We start from the raw sequence: 26,771 nt of genomic DNA on the forward strand, positions 1-26,771 counted from the left end.
AACTCAAACCTCGGCGCTGTAGGCTTTTTTATGTGAAGATGTGCTATTTCAGTCTGTGCATTCATGTTCAGTAAAAGTGCCCTCTGTAGGAATGCAGGCACCTATACCTGGCAGTAATCATCACATGCCCCTCCCACTGAGCTCTCCTGTGGCTCATGGCGGCGTAGCGGCTCAAAAGCTGCCTGCATGTTTGAAAACGTGGCGTGGGCTTCGTGTTGCGTGGGAGGGAGGCGCTACAGACCTCGGCAATATAGGGGAAAAAAAGAAGGTCATCCATGTGGGATGAAGCCTGCAAGGTAAAGTAGGCTAATTCAGCAGCACTTAAACCTCGAAAGAACAATTAGGCCACTGCAAATACCAGTGACATAATTTTGGTTAAAATTAAATGACATATAAATAAATCATTTTTAATTTATTTTTTTGTAAATGGAAAAAACCTTTTTACACTAATGGGGAGTGTAACATTTACACTGAAACTCAAGGGTTATTATCTAACATTGCACAGCGGAGTATGGATATGATAAAGTGCCCTTTTCTATCCTAGGTGCTGTTTTGGGGTTAAAGGTTAAAGCTAATTTAGTTGGACAGACATCAGGAATAAATGGTCAGGAGTGGCTACCCTAAAAGGTACCTTGTTTTTTTACTTTTTAAATTAACCATCCATTTCTCTTGGCCCACAGCGTGGCAACCAATTTCTATAAATCATGTGAGGACTAAGAAATGTAGAGGACGGAGTGTTGAATTGTAAGGATATCTGTGCAGATACACTTTTATGGAAAAAGCCAGCATTCTTTCTGGCACACAGTGAGGTGATCACAAGCTACAGTGAAGGAGTGCATGTAATGTGAACCAGTAGAAACTGGTTTTATGTGGAATTTTTGGAGCTGATGGCTCTAAGCATCTAAAGTCCATGTCTCACTTCAGCAGAGGCATGTTTCAGCTCAGTGTTTGCAGCTTTTATGTCTAAAGCTAGTTCTCATTAGAGAATAACAAACATATGGGAATACAGGAAAATGGTTCAGGCGGTGTGTAACCTAAAAAAACTGAAAAATGTAGTAGGTTTGTGTAAAGAGGAAGACGCATGATATTGTAAAACTGGGATCAATTTAAGCTTATATTATATTGTATTGTGTATTGGCCTATATACTACTAGCCATCCACTGAATGACACACTGTATGTGACTGCATGCCATTATACGCTAATTTAGGCTGATCTTTCAGTGTATCGTAAATAAGATGTTATTGGTAATAGCTAATGGATGCAGGAAAAGGAAAGAATAGCGTTCAAATCTTGTCCAGAGGGCTTGTGGCACTTAATGTCCTGTGATAGAGCGCCCTCTGGTGGGGAAGTTGAAAATTGCAGACGTAGATATTTCATGACCGAGTTTGTGGAGCCTCAAACTATACATTTGAAAGCACAGGCTACGTGAGATATGAAAGTGGAATATGCAGTCCTCTAATGAAATTAGATTTATTATTGTTTTTTAATCGACATAAACTGAAATGCTCATATTACTCAGTTAATTCATTTATGTGGTTTTAAACGGACATGTGCAAACTACTATTAAATGAAACGCGCTCTATATGTATACATTAAAGTTTGCAGCTTGTAGTCATCACTACAACCGAAATATAGCGAAACATGTCCATTTTGTTATAACCGGTAGATGGCGGCGTATATTCACGCCAGCCGAAATAGCTCAGTTGGGAGAGCGTTAGACTGAAGATCTAAAGGTCCCTGGTTCGATCCCGGGTTTCGGCAAGCGGGCAATGGGCAAATTTTTTAAGTGTTCCAACTCTCTTTATGCATCATTTTTAAGTGCTACTACTTTAATTGTGATTTTAAACTGCATCTGCATTTAAGGAATTGATAAAGAAGTATGTCTAATGTACTGCCAACTACTAGGCCACAAAGGAGTAGCATTTGGTTCAATAGGTTTCTGAAATGTCTGGCTAAAACACTTGAAAAATTATGTAACTATGCAATGTAATGTGCTTGTGTTAAATACCAGTCGCAGCAGACAGCAGAACGCACCAGAGGAGCCTCAATGGGACTGCGGTAGGTATATGGGACCCCCTATGGTACATTTGGATTCTTTGACTGGGTCTCAGCTGTTCTGATCTGAGTGCCAGCCGGGGTGTGTACAAGCAAGAAGGCCTCAGTCCAAGAGAGCAGGCCTGGGACCACAGGGCACCAAATGGGTCACGAATTTGCGTCATTCCTTTTGAAACTGGAATGAACAGCCAACTGGCTCTCTGTGGTGATGTGTTAATCAGCAGCGCAATGATAATGAAAAGACAGAAAGCGGTTCAGGGATCTAACAAGGTGCAAAGTGTTCAGATGGTTTGTGTTTGCATACATAATGTCTGCAGACTCAGAAAGACACTGAAGAGGACTGGTAACAGGAAGGCAGTTGAAGTAGAACAGGTCTGCAGCATTTAGGACTTAGAAGCTGCAGTAATATTCGAACTTTCTCTGAAGAAATGTGACAGTGCTCAGCTGAATGTACTGCAGTTACCAAATATGATATCAGAATACTGAACACTTAAATTATCCTGTAAATAAGACAGTTTTTAAGACACTGGGCGACCAATGTTACTCTGCATTTTTAATATGGATTGTTATATTTAACAGTGACAATGCCGAGAAAACAATGTACACCTTTTCAGCTTAACCACACTTATTTAAAACCCAAACTTTGGCAGATCATTCAAATTAATTGTATGCATTTTCATTGTCTCTCCTCCCTCATTTGTTGCCATGTAATTTGTCACCACATAATATCCTGTGCTGTTGGTTATGCAAGGTTCCCTCTCTCTTCCTCTTCATTGTTGTTCACACTTTCCACTGCTGTCATCTGGTTTCCTGCTGGCTGTTTTCCCAGTGGTCTTGGAGAGCAACAAAGAATGCCTGGAGAAGCCAATCAAGCCCAGTTCACCAATTCAGTTTGGTGGTTGAATAAAAACCTCACAGGTGGAGAGCGGTCCAGCCAGCCGGGCGGATGGACAGGCACAAGGAAAGGATGTTTTTGCTCTAATTAATAAAAAAAAAAATCTATTCAGTAGTGTTCCATTTTCAAGCAGCTCCCACAGACGTCTCGACTAATTTGGAATGGCTTCAAGGCTTGCATAACTGGAGCAAAGTGACTTCTAACCGGCAAACTTTCTGTGCCATTTGCCAAACAGATTGAACAGGTTGAACTAGAAGCAGAGTGGTTCATGACATACGACTCGGCAGGTTTTAGAAATATGCTTTCATAAAGTAAAAAGAATAAACGATCATTGTTATTAGGTTGAGAGTGTGACATCACGCTAAATTCCTATGATGCACTGCAATCTATTATTGCATTTATTATTTATGGGAAAAATACAGAAGAAGCTGCAACTGCAAAACTGCAAAATTGAATTGGTATCTGTACAATTTACAGAAATGTTTAACAGTGCTGAGAGACTGTTACTATTATGCTTTTTTTTTTAAAAGACTGGTACTGGTTTAACTGTGTCTGTCTATCTCCAAAAGTTGATTCTGTTCATCTGGACGTAGCGTTTTGTGGGAGAAACGTTTTGGTCCTGCAGCTGACCTGCAGTCAGCTGAGACTGAAGAAGTCATTTGGATGAGTGACGAAACATTTCTCCCACAAAACGCTGCGTCCAGATGAACAGAATCAACTTTTGGAGATTTACTTCCCTGGATGATTGAGCGTGCATCAAGATGTGTCTGTCTAAATCTCGCAGATTTCTTTGATTATTTTTCTAGCTATATATAAAGCAGCAGTAACTTTTCCAGGTTTTATATTCCTGTACTATTCAGTGTCCTACTCAGGTGTAGTAGAACAAGCTGTAAACACCAAACATGACACGAAACATGACCTGCTAAAGTTTATATGCTGATGGCGTTATCAAATGTCTATTTACACATTTAGCATTTACAGAGCATCATTACTGTTCTCTGGGAGTCATGTTTTTGGTCACCGGATTAAATTAAATCCTGTGTTTACACTCTCTCTGCCTTTGTTTATAACTTCAATGGATAATTGGAAAAATCTGTCTCTTCAGCTGCTGAATGTTCTTCTATGTCACCGACTATAAACAGTGATTAAAGGGGGAAAAAAGAGAGTCAACAGCTGTCATCCCTGTATGTGAGCCGGATTTTAAAACGCACCATGGGTACGACCTACGACTATCATGTGTACCCACATGTTCAGCTTGTGTTCAGATTTTAATTTTATTACTATCCAGTACCACTCTGTGCACATTTGCTTGTCTGTCTCTATTCATCAAGAAAGAAAACTGGAAGCCAGGTCTTGTTAAAAAAAAAGAAAGATTGACATTGGCTTCTGTTGTTAATGCTGATAAGACAAGAGACAGCAAAAGAGGACATGACAGAGCGAAAAAGTTAACGACACAGTCACTGTAAAATTAAAGAATAACCTCTTTTATTCCTAAAGGCTTTATGTGTCAGGAAATAATATTAAAACATTTAAATAATCTGGTCCTTACCAAGTCTTAAAGTTAGGAAAACCTACAGAGGAACTACAAAAACCCAAAAGCTACATCTGCAGATGTTTAGGTAAGTTTAGGTAGGTGGTTCTTAAAAGCTACTGACTCATGGAGTTCACACAGCTTCTGCATTTTGGTTTAGTTTTTATTAAACAAATAATGACATGATGTAATGTGTCAAATGTTGTTGTTCACCTCAGGTTGTATTTAAATCATTTTACAACCTGGCAAGGACCAGATCATTATACATATATAAAACCCTAAAATTTACTTTCTTTTACCCTGACTGCAGGTGCATTTTAACCTGACTGCACACTTTCCTGCTATGTCCTTGTTAAGAATACACAAAAAACGATAGTTGGTCAAAATGAATACATGACCACTTTAGCAAGTGATCTGAGTGATTGATCACACTGGATCTTGGCAGTTATTTTTAGTGCTATCCAAATGTGATCACTTGGATTACACAAACGTACACATGCATAAACGTACACGGTCGGCCTTTATTATCATTACAAACTTCCTTTTTTGACAAGTAAAACATATTACGTGACGAGGACCTGATCAACTTCTCAGCCTTTGTTTACAATTTCCCCAAAAGTTGTCTTTCGTGTTTGATGGTATGAACAGTCAGATACCTTAAACCACAGTCAGCATCATCCAAACTGTCAGATGCAAGACAAGTATTTTTCTAAGGAGGTCTTGTTGTAAAGCTCTTGTGACATAACCCACCATGATCCATACAGTCATGGTGTGACAAGGGCTTGTTATCTGAGGGAACAGTGACTGACCCCCGCTTTTGTCCTTTGAGACAATAAGTAGGCATTGTCTCCTCAGACTGACTGAGTTCAAAGTAACAAACCCACTCAATGTTCCTTGAACGAGCTCCAAGGACATTAGGAAAGCTTGATTCTCTGTGTTAATCTGTGCAGATGTCATCTCATAGAGTTGTGTTGTTCTTTCACAGCACTGCCCTGACCTTTGTAATTGCTTGGGCGCTGATCTACGTCATTATATCAAAGCCGCAATTGAGTAAAGTCTGCTGTCCTTGCTCTTTTGTTCTCTGCTGAACAATGCAGCTGGACCGGCAGCTGGACTTTTGTAATAAAATAAAAAAGATGCTTCAAATGAAGGTATCTGAGGTAGTTATGCATTACTTGAAAAAAATCTCTAAGAAATTTGTTTTTTGTTAACTTATGGAAAATAATCTACATTTATCTTGTCTGACTAGACCTTTGCTTTCCTCAGTGTATATGTGGCTGGACCACAGGGAAGGTTTGAAGGTTTGTGTAGTTTATTAGCAGGTTTTCATAAGGCAGATGAAGATCATTGACATCATCCACCGGAGACTGACACCACCAGGTGCCCCGGTCACGGTGCTCTGTCTGTGAACCTCCATGTTCGAAAAATTTCGAACACATCACATTCAGTCGTCCCCGTGCTTCTACATTTCACATCCTTTCCCTTTGACTCACACAGGTCAGGTTAATGACCACAGTCGCGGCTGTTACCCAATGCGCTGTGTCACCATGTGCTCTCCAAAAAAGTATTGTCGTCTTAGCCAATCTATCCCTTCCTTCTTCTCTGATGTAAATGTGTGTATGTTTTAGCACGTGTGTTTCACATGGGGTGGTGCCTCTGAGGTTTTTCTACCATCTGCCAAAGGCTTAATAAATGGCCAAATTTAAAATAGAAACTGAGTAATGCATTTAGGAGAGGCCCTGAGATTACAAGAGACAGAGTGGGCTCCAGAAAGCAAACACTTTAAAAAGGTGTGCCCATTCTCTCTCTTTGTCACTGTTCATAAGTGATCTCTCTCTCTCTCTCTCTCACACACACACACACACACACACACACACACACACACACACACACACAAGGAGAGAGAACATGGGTGGATGTGTCTCTGGAAAGGATTTGTCTATTGATATCTGTCTGGGGCCTGGCTGCCTGCCACCCCTCACCCCCACACTGCAAACTCAAGTTCATGACCTGTTATGCAACTCTGCTCATTGGCCATTGTAACAGATTTAAAACACATCTGCATCTAAAACAGATGTAGTTTCCATTCGTCACTTAAAAGTAAGTAAGTAAGAAATCACTCATTTGACACCATGCAATAATACTTATGCTCCAGTATTGTAAATATATACAGTGCTGTGAAATGCATTAACAATTTTGTTAATGCATAATATTTTTTTTTACATATTTGTCACATTTAAGTGATTCATATCAAGTTAATTTGAATTTTAGACAAAGATAATATGACTAAATACAAAATACAATTTTTAAGTGATGATTTCATTGATTAAGAGATAAAAGCTTCAAAACCTACCTGGCGCTATGCAGAAAACTAACTGCCACCTAAACTTAATAACTGGATGTGCCACGACCTGCAATCAAGCATGTGTGATAACTGGCAACGAGTCTTTCACATTACTGTAGAGGAATTTTGTTGCACTATTCTTTGTAGAATTACTTTAATTCAGCCACACTGGTATGGAGGACCAGCACATTATTATTATTATTATTATTATTATTATTATTATTATTATTATTATTATTATGTGTGAGTCTTCTGGTTCTCCACAGTTTACAGTCAAAGCATCTCAATCTGATTTCAGTCCAGACTTTAACTAGACCACTTCAAAAACTTACATTTGTTATATTTCCGAGGTGGACTTGCTAGTGTGTTTCAGATCACTGTCCTGCTGTTCACTCAAGCTTCTGGTTATGAACAGATGGCTGCACATTCTCCTTCAGGATTTTCTGGCAGAGAGCAGAATTCATGGTTCCATCAGTTACTCATCCTGGATGAGTCATCGGGCAGCAGCAAATTTCTGACTATATTTTTGTTTGATGATCTGAAACATTTAAGTAGGACAAATGTACACAAACGGTAAGAAATCAGGAAGGGGTGAAATACTTTTTTGCAGCACTGTGAATTGTTTTGTAGTGAATAAAACAGCCCACACAAGTACAAACACCACAGTGACATAGCCAAAGCAGTGAAAAAGCACTTTATTGTTGTTTTTTCAGCTAAGATTTAAAGTGTGTTTTTGGCTGGTAAACAAAATGTCTATTGACTGTTATTTAAAAATTACATTTTAATATTAAGTTTGCAAAATATTTTGACTTAGAGTCAGGTATTGCATTCGGTTTCTTCTGGCCTTAAGTGTGTTATCCTATCTTAAATCTGAATATATCTTAAACATATAAAACAGGAAATATAGCAAGTAAAATAGCAACCTAGCATTCCTCATGTGCCAGCTGTATAAAATTACAGAAGAGGATTAGGGCCACTGGAATAAAAAAGTGGGCACGTCTTTTTTTTCCTTCTTTACCAGAATTCTGAGAAAAAAGTCAGAATTCTGAGACTAAATCAGAATCAGAATACTTTATTGATCCCTAGGGGAAATTATTTTGGTTACAGTGCTCCAGTATAAACAGTAACAAAGACAGACAATACACTAAGTAAGAAATAGACACAATATATACAATATATACATGCATATCTATCTATACACATATAAGTCACTTATTGATAAATAGCTGAATAAGAAAGAAGAGCATGTGCAAAAAGGGTGTAGCTATTGCAGTATACAGCGTGTTAAGTGGATGAGTTGTACAGAGAGATGGCCACAGGCAGGAATGATTTCCTGTGTCGTTCAGTGGTGCTTTTTGGTAATCTCAGTCTCTTGCTGAACGTGCTCCTGTGACTGACCAGCATGTCATGGAGTGGGTAAAGTCACAATTCTGACTTTTTTCTCAGAATGGAAAAGAAGAAAAAAAAATTTGTGCCCACTTTTTTTTCTTTCGGTGGCCCTAATCCTCTTCCATATAAAATAGGGCTGCAAATAATGATTAATTTAAAAAAATTGTGCAGTTTTACACTTTAGATACATTTACTGTTTCTCTGTTATAGTCCAATAAATCAGTCACACATTGAAAGTTTCACTACTTTCCAGTGTTGGGAAGGTTACTTTTAAAATGTATTCCATTACAGAATACAGATTACATGCCCCAAAATGTATTCTGTAACGTATTCCGTTACGTTACTCAATGACAGTAACGTATTCTGAATACTTTGGATTACTTAATATATTATCATGCTTTTTACAACAACGTGAATGTACTATATCACAATGTCACCAGGAGACCGAGGCCCTGTACAGGCTCTTGGTAAATGCATTGAGGAAATCAATGACTGGTTGTGCCACAATTTTCTCCAGCTAAACAAAAACAAAACTGAGGTAATAGTCTTTGGCGCCAAAGAAAAACGATTACAGGTCACCAGAGAACTTCAATCTATACATCTAAAAACCACAAACCAGGCGAGAAATTTGGGTGTAGTGATGGATGCAGACCTAAACTTAGAAAAACACATTAAGACAATAACAAAATCAGCTTACTATCACCTCAAGAATATATCAAGGATAAAAGATCTGATGTCTCAACAGGACCTGGAAAAACTAGTCCATGCATTCATCTTTAGTAGGCTTGATTACTGTAACAGCATCTTTACAGGTCTACCTAAAAAATCAGTCAGACAACTACAGCTCATTCAGAACTCTGCTGCTCGAGTCCTCACTAAGACCAAAAAAGTGGACCACATCAGTCCAGCTCTGAGGTTCTTACACTGGCTGCCTGTCCGTCAGAGGATAGACTTTAAAGTTCTGATGCTGGCCTATAAAGCTCTGAATGGTTTAGGACCAAAATACATCAATGACCTCCTGACCCAGTATGAACCATCCAGATCCCTCAGGTCATCTGGATCCGGTCTTTTATCAGTTCCCAGAGTCAGAACCAGACACGGAGAAGCTGCATTCAGCTTTTATGCTCCTTATATCTGGAACAAACTCCCAGAAAGCCTCAGATCAGCTGAAACACTCAGTTTATTTAAATCCAGGTTGAAGACTCACCTGTTCTCAGCTGCATTTGAATAAAGCACCAAATCCACACTTTAAGCTTAAATTTCAAAACTTACACTAACTACTGATTTTATCTACTGTTCTGATTTTATCTGTTTTGATTTTATATACTGTTTTGTTTGTTTGTTTGTTTGTTAATTAGTTAGTTAGGTTATTTGCTTGTTTTAATCAATTTTAAATCATGCTTTTTATTTGTTCTTGTTTCTAATGTCTCTGTAAAGCACTTTGAATCACCTTGTTGTTGAATTGTGCTATACAAATAAACTTGCCTTGCCTTGCCTTGCCTTACTATTGCTGTGTGATTTATTACTATTACTGCAGGTCAGCGACTTCGAACTGTAGTAAAGGGACCTCTGACTAATACGGCGGGGTCCCTGTCGGCTGGTAGCCGAAAAATAGCTTTACTTTGTTGTGTGGGTCAACTTTTCTTGCGAGAGACAGAGAGAGGCGTTGAAAGGCTGCTCCAACGGAACTTATTGTTTCGGAGGAAAACACGAACACGGTGTACAGTCGAGTCTTAATAGCTTACTTACAACTGGGCTCGTCAGGCTCTCTTCTTGGCTGCAGTGGTTATTATTATATTTACATGCTTCCAGCTCCCGTTTTTCCTCGATGACAACTCGTACCTTTCCACTCCCCCTTTTCTCCCTCCTCGCCCTCACAGACCCATAACGTGTATGGCAGTCCATTCTCCCTGCAACACGGACTACACTGCCCATGATGCTACATTCTTTAGAGCTATGCTTGTAGCATTCTGCCTGTTAGCTTAGCACAACAACAACAACAACAACAAAAAGGCGCTCTCTCACCCAGGAAACACACAGTCGCAGAGAGAGAGAGAGCGTCGCCCTGTAACCATGGCAACCGTAACGCTGCCGCCTGGAACAACAGAACGTAGCTGTCAAACAAAACCCAAACAGTCCTGACCCGCGACAATATCAAACAGGAAAGTACCGCAGTGTAATCCATTTATTTCAACAAAGTAACTGTATTCTGAATACCACTTTTTTAAACGGTAACTGTAACGGAATACAGTTACTCATATTTTGTATTTTAAATACGTAACGGCGGTACATGTATTCCGTTACTCCCCAACACTGCTACTTTCTAACGAGTATTTCTATTATGCTTGCCTTTTGTTTGCTTTTAACAACTAATTCTTCAGGTCTGCTTAGACTATATATTTTCTTCTTCTTCTGTTTTTGGTATCCTCCCATTCACGTTATGCCTATGAGCATGGACTTCTTTACATCACCTTACATTACCTCTGGAAACCTCTGAGGACTCACTAAAAGCTTAGGTATCGTTGTAAGCCGCATCTAAAACATGATACAGGGATTCCCCTGCCTGAGTGGGGACATTGGCTGGGATGGCTGGCCTCCCCTGAGCTGGATAGTGCCTCTGGAAACTGCAGTCAGGTGGTTGGATGGATGATGACAAGCTGTCATCGGACTGAAAATAAATTTCGGAGCCATACATTTCACAGAGACTTCTCGTTTTCATCTCCCACAGTGCTTGCGTGCACGCTTGACCCAGACATGTTTAAACTTTCTTTTTTCTTTCCCCCCAGTCAGATTTACTGCACAATAATTAATCATTTAATCTGTATTTAGTTTCTACTCTTACATCTTTGTCCCATGTCTTCAGGGTTCCACTGCTATGGGTTTGTAGTCTGTACTATGTGTTTCAGGACCATTGCTTGTATTATGTGCTTGAAATGCACATTACACTTGGCTGCTGTGTTCTACTTTCTGTCCACAGAAAGCCGAAAATGTGAAAAGTCTCTGCAAAATGACTAGGACCTGAGTGAGATCATGTGCAGAGGCTGTTTATGCAAAGTAACAGGTCAAGTAAAAATATATTTTTTTAAAATGGTAAGTTGAATGATTCTGGTATATCCTGCCAGACAACTTGTGACATGCTACTTTTTTGGAACTAGCTTTGCTTGAACTATTATTTGTTTGGAACTATATTCAAACAGCTTTAGTAACCCTTTAAAAGTCATTTATAGCTTTTGCATAAAAACCACAGTGCGTAACCTTTCTATTCCAGTTTTTGATTACATCAGAGGCATTTCTCACAAGCCTTACCCTTGTGATGCTCATTCGGTTTGCCTGACGTCTCATACAGAGATTCCTTAAACGCATGCGGTTTTTCGAAGTTAATCTCACTGTCACTCAGCTCCTGTTAATTTGGCAAACCTCTGATCTGGAGGATCTTGTTACACACATATCCGATGGAGTGTTTCCTGCGGTAGAGCTAGCTGTGAGCTTTAAAAAATGGGATCTATATTTATGACCTGATTTAACTTGTTTGGGCAGTTTTCATCATTTGTATGCACACTGTAGAAATTTACACATTTGCCTAATAATCAAAAGCTTACTGGTTCAGTCTTTGGAGGAGACACTAATCTCTTTTGGGGTTGCATCAGGAAGGGCATCCGGCATTAAAAAATTGCCAAATAAGGTATGTGGCACTACATGCTGTGGCAGTGAATAAAGGAGCAGCCAAAATTAGCTTTACATGCATAAGGCTTTACACTTTGAGTTGTTATGGAGACATCCCACATACCTTACTTCTATTAGGCTGTTGTCACCACAGTGAGGCTACCTGCCCAGCAAGCATTTGTAGGATTGTTTTAATGAGAGTCACAGAGTATTAGTATTACACTGTGTCAGAAAACCTTTGAAACGCTGCCCTATTGCCTCAAGGTGTAAAGCATAGCGTAGTCCACAGCTTTTCACCAGCACAGGGTGAAATAGACGCTTGACACTAAATGGTGTCGTTATAGAGAGAAAGCGACACTGCGCTGCTGCTAGGCCCACATATCTAAGAATGGCTGAGTCCTAGAACCACCAGTGCTTCTTTGACCTTCTTGAATAATTTAGGCGCTTACTCGTTTCAAGCTGGGCTATCGTTCCTGTTTATGGCTGCCACTTAGCAGTCGGTCATCATCTCTCAGTCATGGAAGGTGTGACGAGTTTTAATCCCGAGATTGGCGATAATCTCCCCACCATCTTAATTTTTTTCTGCTTAGTTGCTGTGAGCCCAGTTTGAAAATGGCAAGCGTGTTCCTGGGAGGTTCAGCGTGAGGACAGATCCCTGGCCCATGCCAGGGAAACCAGTTGGACAGAGAAATAGAGCGAGATATTTGTCATTGAGAGGACGAAAGCGGTTCTGTTCAGTGCGCGACCGACCCGCTCCGAGTAGTTGTGGTATAATGTTGAACAAATGCCAGCTGCATTCCTGTTTCCACCTCACTCTCTGTAGCTCCCACCCTGCCATTCAGGCAGACTCATTAAGTGCCCTTTTGTTGGGGGGATTACAGAGTTTATATTTAACCTGTGTTCTCACTGTCAATGGACTGCCGAAGCAGTGGCTGGCAATGCCAGCTGTGGTCATCTGGTGTCTCACTCCCACAAGTATCTCCACACATTGTCAGCCCCTCTGCCTCTCATCTCTCTGTTCCCGGGACTTTTCTCCCTCTCAACAAATCAGAGCTCCCCATCTATTCCAGTTATTGTTTTATCTATATTTGCCAATACAGGTTCAAGTTTCTTCGCGTGAGGGTCCAACTTGGCACACGCAAGACCTGAGCACCATGAAAACTGCCTCTGTTTTTAAGCCATTGTCTTGCACCTGATTAGTTAGGCATCCCACGTTTTCTGAAATCTTCCCAACTGCACTGAGTGCATTTGTGTGCATGTACATATAAAGTGCCTTGAGGCAACTGTTGTTGTGATTTGGTGCTATATAAATAAATTGAATTGAATGTACGTGTACACAAACATGCATTCACGCAATGCACTTTTCCTTGTCTGCCTCTATGAGTGTGCACTGTGGCTTCAGGGACATAGTGTGCTCATCATGCTGAGCAGAATGACTCGTTTGACTTCTAATTTGTCACTGACTCATACAGAATGCAGTTTTATGGCTTTAACAAGTCCTTAATAGCAGAAACATTGTAATAGTAGATGAGGTTTAAGACATGGAAGCAGCAGATTCTATTTTTGGGGATTTGTTTTGCGTCTCTTTGTGGCTGAGTTTTATTTTGACCCAGGTGACTTTTTTAGTAGCATATGCAGAGTGTGTGATAATTCTGAAGTGGTGCTCGTGTCGTTTTTTGCTATTGCACGTAGACCAGCAGGCACTGTTCTTGAAGCACACTAAAGCAGGCAAAAGGTGTTTTTGCTTCAGCTGAGCAACGACTCTCATTGGTGTGCAACAAACACTAGACTCTCTCTCTCTGGACTTTCTGCCTCGTGTTTCCTCTTCTGCTTCCTCAGGCTAAGTTTCTATCTCTCTCTGTCTGACTAAATCTTAGGTTTTGTATTAACTAGTCAAGGCATGATAGAGTTTTGGATGTATGTTTTGGACTGGCAGATACAGATCAGGCATTTTGCCTCCTGTGTTCAGTACATAGGTATGGATCTAAATGTTCTTGCCAAGTGATAGGAATCGCTATGTATCTAGGCTCCCCCCTGGCGCCCACCGCGCAGCCACAATTGAAAATAGATGTGCATAATTTGGCTGAGCTCTTACAGGTCTCTTTCAAAGGCTACATGCTGAGCAAATATCCGGAGGCTACTTCGTACCTCGGACTATAGATGGGTGACAAATGGAAAGAAACCCCTTCTTGAGGTCTTTTTTGTGTGAACCTACAGAAATGGTGCCATTTTCAAATAAACCCTTCAGAACCTTTAAACCCTTCAAACCACCTTCAGTGCACTTCACATTTAGAAAAATCAGATGGAGTAATGGAACACCTTTCTTCCAAAAGTACCTCATTTGGTACTTCTAATGATGATTGTGGTGATAAAGAGCCTAGTCTAATACACTGATCCAAAATCTCTCATTGAGGTGGGTTATGGCTTGGTCACTGCATAGACAGTAACATCTAATTGACATTATTTTTATACTCATCAAGCCATTCAGTTGTTGTCATTGTTATCCTGGCAGAGATTGCTTATGTCAGGATAGAAATATTTGGGACAAGTGGATCCAAAATGCACCTCACAGTATAACATAGCCATGCAGCCTCACTGTAGTGCAGTGTGTTGTTTGTTGGTTTTTCGTTCATTGATTTGTCCCTGTTTTAGCGATGATCTGTCTTTTGTGATAGTAATGAATAGTTTGGACTTATTTGCAGATGACTCAAACCTATACTGTGAATATATATATCTGAGAAACTTTTATACCATTTTCTTCTTTCATCCATCTATACTTCCTCATGAAAGCACAGGATGCTGTCAAAAACTATTTGGTACTAAGTCATAGGATCTACATAAAATACAATTTGTGAAGTTACTCATTATCTGTTTGTGTTAAGGTTGTACGAGGAGGATGCCCTTTCATTATCAAGAAAATAAAATGAAATGTTGTCCAATAGTACTTTGGTTTATAAAATGAGTCAAATATTAATGAGCCCGTATAATAGAGTGATTAAATGTGTCTTAGAAAAATTCATAAATGAATACATTTATCATAAAAATAAATGTATTAATGTATTAATTTACCCTCAAAAGACCCAAAGTCTTTCGTGGCATGTATTTTTAATTTCTCTTTGCTATTTGGGCTGATTGGGACCTGATGAATGTAAAAACAAAGAATTATCTTTTACCTGATTTTGCTCTACAAGGGCCGGATATCCACATATGAGGGCATTTGTTTTAATTTTCGATAGAGCAGTGGCAGAATGTCCTGCATGCGCACAAAAAAATCTAACCTGTATTGAAATTAAAATAAATACGTTAACAATTCATTCTGTTTTGAAGTGTGAGTCAGTAAGTGACTGGTGACTGGCTGCTCCAGCCAATGATGCGATTCACATTCGTATATATGCAGCTAATCAGCGTCGTTGACAGGCTATGACAGCGTCCTTATGTGTCGACACGGGTGTTTTAACTAGGAAAGCGGCTGATGTGGAGTGAAGCCACGTTTGCAATGTTTGTTTTTTTTCCTGAATACTATCATTGTTTGTATTTACTGTGTGGAGAAACGGTAAAACGAAGTTTTATAAGGAGAGCACTCGAAAGCACTCCGCCTGTGAGCAAAAACAAAACCAAAAACCCGCAGCCTTTCCTATTGGTGGAAAAATGCACCATGTCGACCAATCAAAAAATGATATGGCAACATGGCATTTAGTTGTTTAGGAAGAGGGAAGTTACGGCGGTGTTTTGAGATGTGTGAGATTTGCGACATTTAGCATGTTTGGAGTCTAAAGTTAGTGTGTTGTCTTGTGTAGTTAGTGTGTAGTGTAGCCAATAGTTTTGTTGTGTGTGTCAGAACAATGAGGTGACTGCTGAATGTTACAGGTGTTACAGGAGTGATACATCTCCTGTTGTCAGGCCTGCAGGTATCAGGCTGTTGTTCTCCTTTATCTCATAGTGGACAGAAATAAATTTTTGGAGTGGCACAAATAATTTGTGTGGCATCAGATTTGATGCAGAACAGCTGATTGTTCTGTAAATAGTTTGAAATGTTTATTTAAAAACTGCCTTGGCTGCATTTGTAGGTAAACAGCTGCAAAAAACTTTGTTGTTTGCAAAACTCAGTTACTTTTTTGAAGAAGTAACTATATAATTAATTGCCCAACATTGGTCATTATATTCTGTATTTTGCAGTTACAGACTCTCTCACAGACCACAGACTCATACTCGTAATACAAGTCAGAGCTTTATTTAAAAAAAAGGAGTTCAAGTTATTTTTTACTTGCAATAGTGTTAACATACGACACAAGTCATGAACAAGACTTTTTAAAAATTTCATTGTAAGTGGGCTAAAGCAGTTAATTAAAAAATAGTCTAACATAAATGCTGTAATTTGATTATTTTAATAAACCATGTAACTTGGATGGATCTGATGCTGGCGTGACCACAGTGCACACGTCTAATGTTGCTCACAGTGGTCCAAGGGACCGCTCAGGGAGTTTGTGTGTTCGCTCTGACACATGAAAAATTAGAGGGAACATTGCTCGTAAGGGATATCAGGCCCTTGTTGAGCAGAATTTAGTATTTTGGGCTAGACAAACCCATGTGATGTCCACATATGTGGATGTCAGGTCCTGCAGGAGGTAAATTAATAAACTAAACTTATAAATTAATTAACAATACAGATAATTACCAAAGAAATTGCATGTTTCTATAATGGTTAATCCACAGGTATGCACAGGCTCTTTAATCAAAATGACATTTTTAATGCTAAAATATAATTAATGTTTGAATCCATGCATTTTTGAATTAACATTTTTAGAAAAGCTCAAAAAAATGAATCAAATAGTAAAGCACATCATTATCTTTGATTAAGATGCAAAATTACAGTTATGTTCATGTGCATCCCCAACCTGTTTGGGAATGTACATTCAGTTTGATGCTGCTGTTTTAAGATAGAGGAAGGCTCATTCGTATTACTTGGGCTTATGCATCTGTAATGTGCACTGGATCACTTCTGCTGTATCAAAATAGAAAACTTATTTCTATTTTGGGTAAAGACAATTAAGCCTTATGAAGAAATTAGGGCAGATAGGCTTAGCCTTCAGGCCTGGACAAAGCAGACACAAAGATGGGGTGTAGATTGGGAGCCAGCTCCACCATATTTTGAGGTTTGTGGTGAAATCACAGACATGCAAATAGTCAAGACTCAACTTTGAATGGTGTATCTGAAAATGGCACCATTTCTGTAAGACCTCAAAGGAGATGTCGACCAAATTTAAATCAGGTACATTTCTTACTATTTTTTGGAGTCACAACTTTTTGATTCCTCCTTATATCTGACATTAACAGTTGCCAGATGTCAGTCTGGTTAACCTAACAAACTGTCTTTAACCTTATTTATGAAGCATTTATTTTTAATAGCAAAATGCAGTAAACAGCATGTAGCTCCATGGTTAAATTCAGCAAAGTGTACTTGCAAAAGTGACGCTAGTTCATATTCTAACAAAATATTTGCAGGAAAGATGAAGTTACGAGTGTAAAAGAGCCACAGGATTGCTATACATAGCTTCCTGTTCAGTTTGTGGTCATTCTAGAGAGGATCTGTTTCCTGTTTACATCCCTATATATTAACCTGTTAACCCCCCTACATATATTTTTATTTCTTTATATTCATTGATTGTTACAGATGTTATCTGGCTAACTGTTAAAGATTGGGAGGGTATAATAAGCTTTCTGTTGTACATCACTTAGATCTCCTTTTTTCTACCTCCATGGGCCCCAGGTATTCTGTAGACCCCCTTTGGACCAGCGCCAGGCTTACAATCAGCACCCACTTAGAGACCATCTTCTGATTCATCAGCCTCCCCACAACCCTGCATATCTGTCACCTCCACTGCTCATTATCCAGGTACAGAGCTTTATATTAGGATAAAAGCAGCCACACTAATGGGTGGAGAGTCAGAAAGGTCATTTCAGTTTTAAATGAAGTGGAGGATGAGAGGTTAACAGCGGGTATTGAAGTTTCATCCCATTTTGTCCCAAAATGGAAGTTTCCTTCTCCTTTAGGCATCAGTTTTGTGGACTGAGTGTAATCTGTACTGTGTCATCTTGCTGGCTAGTCTTTTGCTTTGAGAGGATGAAGTGCTTATTATGTTGGATAAATGCTGCTGTTTTGGGGGAAGATTGAGGACTGGATGTTCACTTGACAAAGAGATTGAAATGATGGCTGCATTAGTACGGGAAGGGGTGTAGTTTCTGTATGGGAGGAGGATCCTTTGGAGGGGGATGTGGATGGGCTCATCTGTAATCCTCTGACATGTGCGCTGTTTCTCACGTGCACACACAACCACTGCAGTGCAGAGCAATCTATGGCACAGAAACATGCTGCACTGCTGCCAGTGCAGCCCACGCTGCTTTGTAGCAGCCAACGTCCCCACCCACACACACTTGAACCCACTGTGCATTTCAGTGCCTCGCTAGACATTTCTGTGCTGTTGTACCTGTGCTACAGTGGAGCGTTGGAGTGCATCTTCACGCTGACCTTTTTCTGCCCTGCCACAAAAATCTGCACATTAAGGCCACGGGGATGCTTGTTGGTACATTTTGAAAGCAGTTTCTGGTCTTTGCAATTATGTGAATCACTTCTAATTGACTGCTTCTTGACCTACTTACAGATTTAGAACTGGTTGTCCTATTTGTGTTCTCCAGTTAAATTATACAGTTTAATACCAATAAAAAAGCTGTTTGGTTGTCATCACTTAAGCAGGTCCAGTAAAGGGTAAATAAATAAACATAAACTAACAACTACAAGTATTTTACAGCTGACATCAGTGATGTCAGTGCTTTCATCAGTGTGAGACACAGAGTTCACATGCAGCCTGTGCTGCAAGCCGTGTGAGCAGCAGTCAAAATATTAGGCAGACTATCACTGAACCACAGCAAGCTTTTGTTTCCCATCACAATAATGTGCATCTAATAGTATGTGCATGTACTTGAGGTCAGTCAGCACCAAGCTTCTAAGTTGCTGTTAGTGGACACCGTATTAGAGTCTGATCTTACCGTATTATGTTTATGCACGTGTGTGGGTTTTTTCCAAGGATTAATATTCATCTGGGCAGCAGTCAGCAAGAGCTGAGGCTGTGTGGGCCTTCTTCATGCCGAGTTAGTTTACAGTGTAAAGTGTCCTGGAAGGGTACTCTTGCCTTCAGGGCTGTGGTCACATTTCTTTTAATAATATGATAGCAGGTCTCAGCCATTAGTATGTCTGACTTTACTCATACGATTATCCTTCAGTCCTCTCTCCACATCTCTCTTTTCTTCTTTTTCATCTAAATATTACTCACTCCACTGTTTCTTTTTTCTTTGTTTACTAAAATTACTGCCTCTTTTAAGTATGGCTCTGGCCCTTCCTTATAAAGACATAAACAGAGATGCACGTGGTTGGACAGTGTGCTGTCACCTCTTGTTATGGCGCATGTCCTTGTTGGGTAGAAAGTAGCTGTATCCAAATGGCTGCATTTGGCTGTGCACATTAGTGTGTAAGTGTCTGCATGGAGCCTTGTTATAAAGATTACACTGAGGACATTCCATGGTGTTTATGTCAGATCACAGCTTTTAAAGGTTTACGATGAGGGATATGTGTGCTATTCCTGTAGGTGAAAGACGTGTGTGTATGTTTTTATTAGGTCTGAGAAATGCGCTGTTGTACTAAATGATGTTTAGCGTTCGCTCTGTTCCGTCACCTTGTGCAAAGCGGTAGATAGCTGGAGTTGACACACTTCGGAGGTGGGATAATGTCAGTAATTCACATACGGTATTCAAACACACGTGCAAACCCATGCGGGTTAGTTGTGTGCTAGTTATTTTTATAGAACGTGTAACAGAAATGGAAACACTTGACTGTGCCTGTGTATGAAGGAACATCAGAGCAGATTTTGATGCTTCTTAGCTTGTATAATGACATTGTAATTACATTGTTATTACAAATAAATTACTGCTGGAAAACTATTGATACTGCATTCAAAAGTAAAAAGAAAAAAAAATACAAAAACCCCCATTAATCACTGGGCTGTGCATTTACAACTGCAGCATCTGCAAAATGTTGTTGTTGTCTGTCTTGGAAACAGTTCAAATACCGACACTGTCATGGTCCCTTAAGGCAAAGGAGGAGTGATGAGTGTTGTTGACATGCTACTATGTCAAGAGCCCTATCTATAGGATTAGCAGAATGAGGGCTTCCAGCCACCGTGCAAAGAACAAGTTGACGAGATGCCTTAAGTCCTGTATGACAGGCATTATTTCTTTCAGCATCTTGCCCGACTCCAAGCTTCCTGGCAAAGACAGAGAGCCAATAATGGATCTATTAAAATGTTTATGAAAAACTAACAAAAGCCAGTAATTTTTTTAACAGCCATGCCATAGAACTGCTGTTCTATCTCTGTTATAATCTTCATTCTTTAGTTTTTGAAAACTAAATCAGAGAGTGTGGGCGTGCCAATGCCTTTTGACCTTTCTCAGCTGCAGTGGAGGAACTCAGCCAGTTAGCCATGGGAAAAGTTCATGCAAGGCCTGTATGAGCACAATCCCAGACCCGGATAAATCCGTATGGACTATGGGTTCAATGTCACTGATATGCTAACATTACCAGTTGTGAAAATAATATCTATGAAAACATTATTTGAATAATATAGTGACCTTTTCTTAAAAGTATTTCTGGGTATCATAGCTTAATGACAAAATCTGCACCTTTTGACTTATTGTGCTGTCAAATTAGTGATGAGTTGTTTCCTTCAATGAAACTGCTGTGTTCATGAGACGTTAAGCAGCACCCAGGAGTCCATTAGCAGTTCTGTGTCAGACAGGAGCTGGTAACCTGCATTGTGTCAATGGACTGGAGCCAGCTCAGTCTCTCTCGAATGCTTCTGTGTCACAGTGTCTGTGTGTGTGTGAAAGAGAGACACTTTAAGCATGTGGCAAAGCTTAATCCAGGAAGTACGTGACGTCTACGTTCTCATTTCCTGTACATTGCTGAGCTTTACGGCTTCACAAGCACTCCCCTAAGTCAGTGACTCGCCATCCAGTCACAAACTTTGGCAGTACTCCTGGATTAACAGTTACTGGGAAGACCGTATTATACTAAGAAGCATTGTCAGTCCTCTATCCTGTTTTAATTAATTAGACGACCAAAGACAAGTCAGAAAAGAGTTTTGCATCTATCTCGTTAGACAGACTTTAAAGGCTTGATTTAGGATGACATGCCATCCTCTTGGCACTATACTGAGACTAAATAATTAGCTAATTAATGCTGGATCATTTGCCACTTGCAAAGGATTGGTGTCTTCTAGAACAAGTTCTAGCTGCCCTACTTTTTGCACTCCAGAGTTCTTTGTTATTTTCATGCTCCAGCAAATCATATTTATTGCACATCTTCTTGCCCTGAACCAAATACACATAAAAAATAAATAAATAAATAAATTAGGTCTACAAAAATTGTCCTTTTGAATTTCTTAGTTTTTTACAAGTCAAAACATCTGGTAACATACTGTGTAATTGTTTAAAAATTATTTATAAGCCATTTAATTTGGTAATGGAAATATTGATGCCTCATCTTTACACTCAACATGGTTTGGTCAGAGAAACCGGTCCAGCCTGTGTGTGTGTATGAGTGCAATGCCCTTATTGCTCACACCCACATCCATTTATGTACACACTTGTTAAACAGATAGAAAGAACCGTGCTCATCCTTTAGCTGTAAAAGTTTAAAAATCTTCTTTTATTGATATCCATATGCACAAAAAAGAAATGAGCACTAACAGGGAATAGAAAGAGAGCTCCTGCAATTTTCCCATATTTGCTTTATTTTATTAGCGCCTTAATAATTACAAAAGGAAAGACGGAGCCAGAGGCCTTAAGGCCATTACAGAGCACGTTACAAAAAAAGATGACGAGAAATTCCCAGTTTTTTGGATGCAAACTTGTAAATCCACACCAAAGGCTTGTGTTTTTGTGAAAAATTTGTCCTCAAAATATGCACTGTGGAAAAAAAAAAGATATTGCGTCGACATCAAGCAGTGATGAGCCGGTCCTGATGTTTCTAAACAAGAAAAGGAAGAACCTGATATTCTGGGTTCATACAATTTTCAAGAGAAGGCAGGAGCAGGGAGAATTTCATGGTTTGATCTAGGAGTTAAAGCTGTATCATGACCACTTTTGTACATATTTTAGCATTTCAATGGGGAAGTTTGAGCTTTTGTTGGCAGGGTTAGGACATCTGAGGAGGCAGAGAACTCATTTCAGAGAGACGATTGATCCAGAGCAACGTATAGCTGTGTGTCTGATTCGTCCAGCAAAATTACACGGTTGATTTGAACAGCTGCATTAAGAGTGGAAGAGTCTGAAAAATATTTTTAGCACACAAAACATTCACACATGTTTGTGCGCCTGGCGTGTAAAAGCCTTTAGACTGCTGAATGCTTCCCATGAGGTGCTGAGCACTTCTCCATTCCCATGTCTTTACATGCTGCTTTTGCACATTATTGAAGTCTGTCTTCTGTCTTGTGTGGTTTGTGTTTTGCTCTGTTTATTATTTGTGTTTATTGTTGCTTCTGCTCGTCTACCAACCAGTTATGGCAGACAGCTGCCTCTGGCAGAATCCTGCTCAGAGAGTGGCTGAGAGTTTCTTCCTTTATGTGTAATCATTTTGACAGCTTCATGTTTGTTTGCATGCATGACAAAAAGGACAAGACCAAAAATAGACTGTACAGCCATGGTTGAAATTTGACCAGTAGGTACAACGATAAGTCTTCTATGTCTGCCCTCATTGGCCATAGTGGCAGCCACTGAATTGTTTCCTCTCAGTGTGATTCCTGTGTATAATTGTCTGTTGCTTTTGGCATGGTGCAGACTTCGTTTTATAAATAGCTACTTTCTGTTCTGAATTGCTAACAGCATGTGGTATTTTTAGTGCTGGATTAGGTGTTTGGTGGCCCATGAGGATTTGATTACCAGGTTTATCGGGCTCAAAGCGAGGTGATCAGTCTGAAAATTGACCCCGTAAATCTCCACACAGGTAAGATTATCCTTTTTCCACTGTGGCCATGCCGTGTGCCAGATCAGGTATATCAGAATATGTACAAGCTTGTGTAGTGAGATGTTTTGATTGTTTGTTTCGATTGCTTTATCCATGTATGCATTTCTGTGTTTGTTCCTGTCAGCATGCATGATGCCTGGGTTCTGCACACCTGAATGTGAGTCGTTGTACCTTGCATGTGTTCATTGTGCAAATTGATCCAGTAAAAATTCAGACGCGTGCCACCTGATTAAGATTATGCACTATGTCTCATCCTAAATCTTGTTAAGCACTTGCAGGACATAAGGTCAACACATCAGACTTGTAACGTAGAACCTGAAAAAAAATACTGTGTATAAACAATATTTAATGATAAAATGTCCTTGGTTGTACAAAAAAGTTTTTAAGATTTTTAGGGGGTGTTCTCTCTAAGTAAAACCATGCTTCTTGTTACTTTGTACTTCATGTTCTCCACTGATGCCTCTATATTTTTCGTCTGTATGACTACAAGGAAAAAGATCCTAGCGACCCATCCCGCCTGAGCTCATTCAAGAGCCTTCTCTATAATTTTCATCCTAATAGAGACATCTAGTCCAGACTGTTTATAAGTACATAAGTTTAGTTTGGGAACAAATAGAGTCTTACATGCAGTTGTGGTATTTCTGGACTTACACAAGGCATTTGACATCCCTGACCACAGATTATTATTGAAAAGGTTAGAAATGTATGGAATAAGGGACAGCAGATAGTTTGTTAAGCAGTTGTTTAGAAGATCAGTATTAATATGTCTATGTAAATAATACAAGGTCACAACCAGTAAGTGTCACATGTGGTGTTCCACATGGTTCTGTACGTGGTCCTTTACTTTTTATGTTGTATATAAATTATTTATGTAGGTATTTATAAATTTAAAATGGATTTTGTTTGCTAATTATAGTATTGGAAAGGAAAGCAAGGAAAATCAAAATGCGGTAAAAAAAAATTATTCAATAAATTATTTGCAAAGAATATGTTGTCATTGAATTTAAATAAAATAAAATTCATAACATTTGAGAATCAACCAATAATTTTTAATGGTAAATTCAGCATAAATTATGTTGAAATTGGAAAACAAAAAGATTATATGTGTCTTTGATTGCTATTAAGTTGGGAATCTCACATAAAACACATAAGAACAAAACTGTCTATGACAGTCACAGAAGTACACAAAGTCAAATAACTTGTAAATCCAGATTTTCTCTACATACTCTCCTGCTCACTCACGCCTCCATACTTGACCTAAAGCCTGCAATGAGAAATACAAGGTGTGAACAAAAAGGTATTTAAAGAACTCACAAATTGCTCATTCAGTTGTCAGTTGGCACTCCACAGCCTATCACATTTTTAAATAGTGAAACTATCCAAACATGTCTTCTGATTATAATTTTAGAACAGTCACGTTATATAAAGCCTTGTAAATCTACTGCAGCCTTGAATCGACCCATCAATCACCCAATGTCCTCAGTGACATACCAGCGCTCACTGTATCTTCTGGGCTGCCGTATTTTGTTGATAGATAAAAGCTCACCAATTAAGATTGCTAAGTGAGCCCTTTGATCATGCTGTACTTGTTAATCATATAGTTAAGGATGCTTAGACAGGTGTCTGTATGACTTTGAAAATGACACAGAAGGTGAAGTTGAAAGGGATTTAAGGTAAAGGTGTAAACATAGACGGTTACTTTTCCAGCACAAAAAGAAGAATAGGTTCGTCTGGTCTTTCTTGTGTACTTTTTGCAAGATCTTCTTGCCTAAGTATTTGCTTAATATGTGTTCAGTCGGGCAAAGGCATATTTATATTTGAGAAGATGTGTTTTTGGAATGAAGAGAAAAGCAAATGTTGTCCAAATATAAATTCATATTTTTGCTAATAAATATCTATATAAATGTAAGCGAGTCAATTAGTATAAAATACACAAGGTAAGTGTAGCGGACATGGTGTAGGCTCAGTATTTGTGTAATTTCCATGGCAACAGCTCCAATAGTACATATAAAGAGTTTGAACTTGAGCTTCACAAATAGCTTTGAGTGAAGTTTGATGGCCTGTCTGCCTGATGATCGACTGCTGATATTCACTTTGTTCTTCTTTCCATTCCATAAGGGCCCCTGTCTCTGTGTTTTGAGTTTACTGGGGATTAAGATTCACGTTTTTGATTTGCAAAGCTGTTTTCTTCATGTTCTGTGGTACACAGATTAAAATCTGGCCTCTTTTTTCAGCAGCACAAGACCTTATCACCTCATCAAGAGACGTTATTTTGACTGTGCAGTTGTTAAATTGTCCGTACAGGTGAGGGGTTGGATTTGGGACTTTGCGTCACCTGCATATTTCATATCTCATTTCTCTGTTTGTGACTGACACGTGCGTCGGCATCACTGTGAAAAGCCCCTGTTAACTACCCCGTGCTGTGCATGGCTCATTACTTTCAAGGTCATAGCAGTCCCTTACACTTGTCTCTGATGTTGACTACAATGACCTGGATGACTGAGAACCTTCACAGACACTTGTCTCTCATGTTTGTCTTTTTAGATTTGTTCTAGTGCATCCTATCATACATTTTAAATTCCTCTGCGTAACTTAAAAAGTAATTTGTTGTGTGAATTAGATCATGTTTGTTTCTGTTTGTGCTCATTTGAGCTGTCGGAAATAAAAAGCATGCCTGAACTCTTATAGCTTCAAACAGCATGCCTCCTGTAGCTTTAAATGTAAACGAATGCCAGCACGCTGTTTCATGATTTTAACATTGTCAACTGTCGTTTTCATCTCCCGTTTCATGTTAAATATAGTGGACAATGCAAGTCTTGGCACTGATGTTGTTTCGTATTTGAACAGCAAGACCAGTACAGGATCATAAAATTGTTGTTTAATCAAAGATCTCAGTGCCACTGCTCAAATGTTGCTTTAGGCTTCAGTTGACATATAGCATTGTATGATTTTACAATCAAATCGGGATTTAAGACAGCAACCTTTCTCTAAAATTACAAAGAAACACGCCATTGACCTTCATTTGTGTTTTAGTTTAGCAGCCTCAGCCTCACTGCTCACAGATAAAAGGGAGATGTGCAAAAGTCGGTGGCTGCCCCACCCTATCTTTTGTCCACAAAAAAAGGTAATTGCACTGAACATACTCGTTTATTTAACTGGGAATATTCCCTGCTTGTTTATCATGGCCCATTTCCCCTTTTGTTCCAGGAGACAGGATTAGAGAGATTAGTGCTGACTCTTTTCCTACAACCCCAGCCAGTCACCATCTCTAACTTAAAGCACACACTGGTATGTGCACACAAAACATGTTATGATATGTTGGAGGCGGCAAACATGCATTTATATGTTTTGGGAATAGTACACTGTGCACTTACACGCGTTCCTCGTCAGCAGTTTAAAGTTAGCCTCACTGCAGTTAGCAGTGAGCGACTGGTTTAATCAGATGTTGTTTTGCCTGCTACGATAATCTATGTCAAGGAGGTCTGGGAGAGTGCAAGATGAGGATTATAGTTTCCACTCAAGTCAGAGCACAAGCTCTTAGAAACCTTACACGTCACTCCTACCAACGCCTTTACTTCATAACAACACAGCTCTGAAGCCAACAGCGACTGAAGAAATCACTGAAAACAGTAGAAGATTATGCGAATGGAGCCGGTGTTGTGCCAAAAAGTGATTGCCTGCCAAAAAGTGATTTCCAATGTTTCCGTGTATTTTTTATGTGTAATATCTTTACGTATGTTGGTAAATAGACTTCGGTGAACAGCGTTTACAAAGGGGTTATATATAGAATTAAAAGATTATCTGTTTTTTCAAGTATCT

General features: G+C 39.3%; 1 long non-coding RNA gene and 1 other non-coding gene across 5 annotated transcripts; both read left to right on the forward strand.

Moving 5' to 3' along the window:
* Window positions 1-1,689: 1,689 nt before the first annotated feature.
* trnaf-gaa (transfer RNA phenylalanine (anticodon GAA)) lies at window positions 1,690-1,762 on the forward strand. The gene has a single exon. It is a non-coding gene; the product is annotated as a tRNA-Phe (tRNA).
* Window positions 1,763-22,765: 21,003 nt separating this feature from the next.
* LOC113022868 (uncharacterized) lies at window positions 22,766-26,635 on the forward strand. 4 transcript variants are annotated; one of them, XR_003272458.1, is made up of 4 exons: window positions 22,766-22,931; window positions 23,077-23,109; window positions 25,187-26,076; window positions 26,160-26,635. It is a non-coding gene; the product is annotated as an uncharacterized LOC113022868 (long non-coding RNA). The 4 variants fall into 4 exon arrangements; XR_003272459.1 differs by having other exon boundaries at window positions 25,187-25,256; window positions 25,986-26,635; XR_003272457.1 differs by having other exon boundaries at window positions 25,187-26,635.
* Window positions 26,636-26,771: the final 136 nt, after the last annotated feature.

The sequence above is a fragment of the Astatotilapia calliptera genome, chromosome 5, assembly GCF_900246225.1.
Source record: "Astatotilapia calliptera chromosome 5, fAstCal1.2, whole genome shotgun sequence".
NCBI classification, from domain to species: Eukaryota; Metazoa; Chordata; class Actinopteri; order Cichliformes; family Cichlidae; genus Astatotilapia; species Astatotilapia calliptera.